Raw genomic sequence first — 5,300 nt, forward strand, 5'->3', positions numbered from 1 at the left:
TTTGTTTTTACTGCACCTGGTTACTGTTTACATGGTTAATGAAGTTCTAATGCACTGATTAAAGATCAACATATGATGAATTAACTGAATCATAAGTTGGCTAGATATACGCTAGTTGCATTAAACACAATTGCGTGTACACATGGGTTCCCTTAACTTAAGTAGTGTATATGAATCTGATTATGGAAATGAAAAAGTTAGTTATTTGCCAACACTGATTCACCCCGCCCCACCCCTCCTCAGTATTATTTCTAACAAATATATGGATTTAGCGCCCTGAAAAACCCCTAGGACACTTGGATTGTGCAAGGGTTGCCCATCAAACTTGTGATTTCAATAAATCCCTGCCGGATTTTAGAGAAATTGCACTGGAAAAACCTATCAAAAAAGCTTTCAAAAAATCGCACTAAAGGCAACTCACTTTTTTATTATAGCCAACTACTTTTTTCATTTGAAGTACTTATTTTAAGAGACACGTGTCAACTCCAAATTCAGCATGCACGGAATTACACATCTCCTCATAATGGATTTTAGAATGAGCCTTTCAACTTAACAAGATTTTGAAAGATAAAATATATTAGATTACCCAAGTCTTATAAGACTTGTGCGGGCTTCAGTTGTGCACCAATCTCAACAATTGTTCCTTTGACATGAAAATGATCCAATACTTTGGCTATGTCAATGATGACATGGAGTACATGTCAACTTTGAGAAGATTGCAGCTATTAAGGACTTGGCTACCTTTAAGACTAACAAAGCTTCACAACTTGTTATAGCAAAATTTCTACTTGAGGGTTTCCTTAGGCTTCTCATATGAGTGACCTCTAAATTAGGCTTCTCGTATATGCATGGCCTCTAAATTAGCGATTGTGTGGCAACACCAAAGAAAACTTTTTAAATGGACTTAAGCACAACAAAAGGCATTTTAGGAGATCTAGCACAGCCCTTGGTCAATGTCACTACCCATCCTTCCCAATATGTGCTAGCATTTCAAGATCAAAATCGATGCATTCAAATATGCTGTAGGCACAACTTTTACTCTAGAACACATTACTCGAAGACATTTAACGATGTCGTGCAACATTATTTAGCATATGATTGTGAGATTTATGCCATTATGTAGGCAGTGTGCCAATATAAACACTATTTGTAGGGTAAGGAGATCATTATCCACTTTAATCACAGACCTTTATAGTTTGTGTAGATGTAGAACAAGATACGAAGCGCATGTCAGCTGAAATGGATGACCTTGCAATAATTTCATTTTGGTTATCAGCAAGCATGAAACAATTAATCTATAGTTGACTACCTCAGTGATCCATCAGTACATGTACTCATTATTACTATAGAAACTTACGCACACAATACAAATAGTTGGACGTTACCATACGAAGCAAATCTGCATCATGCATAGATGTATAGAGATATCTTGAAGATTGTTGGCCGCGAATCATTATGTTTACCGCTTGATGAGTAAATGAAAGTTCATTTGGGATCCACATTTCTCCAAGATTTTAAAACACATTAGTGTCCACAAAACGTTATAATCATGCCATTGTAAAGCCAACAAATTGCAAAGACAGACTGCTCATGACTCTACCTATCCTGCAATGACCATGGGAGTCTGTATCAGTGGACTTTCTCACAAGCCTCGCAACCCCTCAATGGAATCATGATACAATGTTTGTTCTGGTTGATAGGTTCTCCAAAATAACAAGCCTCACAACATGAGCTATATAAAACAAATAACAAAGCTCTTATTAACCAGGTGTGAATGCATTTCGGTATCCTTTCCTGCATTGTCTCAAAAAGGAATTCCAGCTTCTACAGCGATATCTAGAAGTCACTGTGGGAAATGTTGGATTCTCATTCTCAAACAGAAGGTCAAGCTAAAGTAGTTAACTGAACCTCCCTGCATTTGTTGTGCTTGTACAAACCATAAACAACCCTAAACTTGGCAATAACTTAGCTTTCATATGGCTGAACTATAACAAAGCTGAAAACAGCTCTAGTCTGGAAGTTTGTCTAGGCTTCCAACTTGCAAAAAAGATCAACTTGGCATACCCTGCACCCTCTTGTTTGAAGCATGCCAACCTCAAGAGAGCGAATGTTCAACTACAAGCCTGCAACATCCAATAACAAACAACAACCAAAGGTACATAATCTCTAAGATGAGTTCATATAAGTAGATAGTTGTGATTGGAATGTTTTTAATTATATACATTGATAAAGTATGTCCTATATTTGTCAATTCACGTCTAGCTTGAGTGGCTGAGAAGAGTTATTATCTGTTTCACCAGGGTCCAAATCCCTCTTATGACATGTCCGTTCTCTGTGACTGATTAATAGAACCTGTGCATTGTTTCTCATTTTAACACTTATTTCTCTATCGTTTAACTGTGGCTGTGCACCACTTGAACTCATTACCATGTAGTACCCATGACATTGACTCATTTGAACTTGCATTTCCCTCTTCAATTGAAAGCAACATTCCACAGTAGATGAATATCAGCTACGAAATGTGAGATACTCAAAAATCTTTGAAACACGTCCTATTCTAAAATAACATAGATCATGCCAGCATGCTCCCTTTGGCTTTGTAATCCATGCAAGCTTTCTAACACGTCAAAAAGGCATGCCAGGCACTACACATGGAAGCTCGGATGCATAATTAGCAGAAATTGTTGCTCTAAATATCGAAACTTGACGAACATGACATATCCCTGATTGGCATGGTATTGAATGTCTTGTGAATTCTTAAAAGAAATGATTTTCGGTGAGATACACAACTAGCAATTCCAGCATACAATAATTTCTCCAATTTGATTCTTCCGACTAGCAGTAAACACACGACCACTAAACCACCATTTAGAAGCTGATAAATATTAAGGGCACCTTATCCCCCGCTACCAGCGCAACCTAGATAAAATGAATAAACTTGTCATGATACAAAACTATGCTTACAGTTTTCTTCACTTGGTGTCACCAAAAGTCCCCACAAGAACAATGTCCATCATTGAAATGATGGTAACGATTAGCATCCCTCACAACGATGCCTCGTCCAACAATCTTAGAGATGAATTTAATTGCAGAGTGGCAATCACCACATATTCTAAGGTTTTTGATAATTCGAATAGTTGTGCCTGGAGAGGTGTTTAGTAGGCCAAATGCAATTGCCAACTTCTCGCTATGATGGAGAAGAATTTGCTCCTTCTGCTCCTCCTCCACATCATTTAGCACAAAGCTAGTATCCGGAGCATACCCTGCGGCCTTCATTTCCTTACACAATCTCTTCAACTCTGTAAAGATCTGCTCTGCTTGTGGATGCGACCTGTCTCCTCCAAGGAAAGCATGGACCTGTTTATTGACCTCAATCCAACTGCATCCTGGCGTTTTCGTTACCCCTCTGTCTTCCATCATTTTCCGCATCCTTTCTCTATCACCCCACCTGCCAGCTGATGCATAGATATTTGACAGAAGAATATAAGGCGCTTCATTTGCTGGTTCCAACTCAAGAAGCCGTGCTGCCGTACTTTCACCTAGCTCTATATTATTATGTATTCTGCAGGCAGCAAGCAAACACCTCCATACAGCAGCATCGGGTTTTATTGGCATCCGGTTGATAAAACTATGTGCTTCATCTAGGCGCCCAGCACGGCCGAGAAGGTCAACTACACATCTATAGTGCTCCATTGCAGGTGTCATCTGATAATCCTTACTCATGCAATCAAAGTACTCAAGGCCCTTGTCCACTAAGCCCACATGGGAACACACGGACATAATACAAAGCAATGTAACATGGTTTGGCTTTGTGCCGGAGTCTTCCATTTCCTGAAATAATCCGAGGGCCTCCTTGACACAACCATGGATGGAATAACCTGCAATCATGGCAGTCCAAGACACCACATCTCGTTGAAGCATTTTGTCAAATACGTCGCGGGCCTTCTCTAAATTCCCACATTTTGCATACATGTCTACAAGGGCATTCTCCACGAAGAGATCAGACTGAAATCCACTTCTGGTTATTTCTTCATGAATTTCCTTCCCCTGTTCCAGGGCTGCCAAGTTGGCGCAGGCGGGGAGAAGAGTGGTCAAGATCTTCAAGTTAGGTTTCATGCCTTCCATTTTCATTCGCTGGTAAAGCTTCAGGGCCTCCTCTGCAAACCCATTCTGTGCATACCCAGCAATCATCACTGCCCAGGTAACAATATCTCGCTGACACATTTTGTCAAACATATCGCGCGCATTCTCTATTCTCCCGCATTTCGCATACATGTCCACTAGGGCACTTTCCACGACCACATCAGATTGAAACCCACTTTTAATTATTCTATCATGAACCTGCTCCAGTGCTGCGAGGTCCACACACGATGGGAGAACGCTGGCAAAGGTAATGTGGTTGGGTTCGATTCCTGTTCGCTGCATTTGGTGCAACAATGCAAGGGCTTCACCGGTGATCCTTTCTCTGGTGTAAGCTCTGATTATCACGTTCCATGAGAAATTATCTCTCTTAGGCATTTCATCGAAAACTCTGCGAGCGTCCGCCAGGCTCTGGCACTTGACGTACATGTCGACGAGCTTGTTAAGTAGAAATCTGTCTGCGACGAATCCCGTTTCATTGATGTGGGAATGGATCAATTTGCCGTCTGATAAGGATCTCAGCGTAATGGCCCGCTGCAAGAGGGAAATATAATCAGAAGAACCTCTCCATCTGTCCAATCCGTCTTTAGGGTTATGGCAGAAGCTAGTCTGGCCGTTTGCTTGAGTTTTCTGAGCAGCCGTGGCAGCCTTTCTAAGGTGCAGGCGAAGACTTGGCTCAGCAAAGAACAACGTGATCCTCTTCTTCGTCTCATTCCAAGGTTCACGAACCATTTGTTCATACTGGTTTGTTCTGTCATTTCAAATGCCTTACGCGCGTTGTTATTATTATTATAATACATCGACACAAACTAACCAAAGAAATTCATATTGGAAGAGTATGAGAAAACATATGAACACCGTTCCACTGTAATATAATTTTATTTAAAATTACATTATTGTTGCATTTCTTCTTTTTTTTCCTTTTACAGGGTGATAAAATTTACTAAAACCGGAGGGTTCAATACACAAAGTTTTATAGCTACTTTTATCTGATTTATAGCGATGAAAAAATAGTTATTCTTTGAGAATAAAAGCAATCAATGTCACTTGAACATGGATGGATTGAGAAGACTAAAAATTCTTAATTTCGTAACAAAAACTTAATACGTTGCTAATGTATGTATGTATGTTTCTTTTTTTCTTTCCTCTTTTTCTTTTTT

General features: G+C 39.8%; 1 pseudogene; it reads right to left on the reverse strand.

Annotated features, from left to right (window-relative positions):
• Positions 1-2,445: 2,445 nt before the first annotated feature.
• LOC149260352 (pentatricopeptide repeat-containing protein At2g03880, mitochondrial pseudogene) lies at positions 2,446-4,981 on the reverse strand (annotated as a pseudogene).
• Between the last annotated feature and the right edge of the window lie 319 nt (positions 4,982-5,300).

This window comes from Pinus tabuliformis, chromosome 6, assembly GCF_031772625.1.
Source record: "Pinus tabuliformis cultivar Carrire ecotype Pingquan chromosome 6, CPIR1, whole genome shotgun sequence".
Taxonomy (NCBI): domain Eukaryota; kingdom Viridiplantae; phylum Streptophyta; class Pinopsida; order Pinales; family Pinaceae; genus Pinus; species Pinus tabuliformis.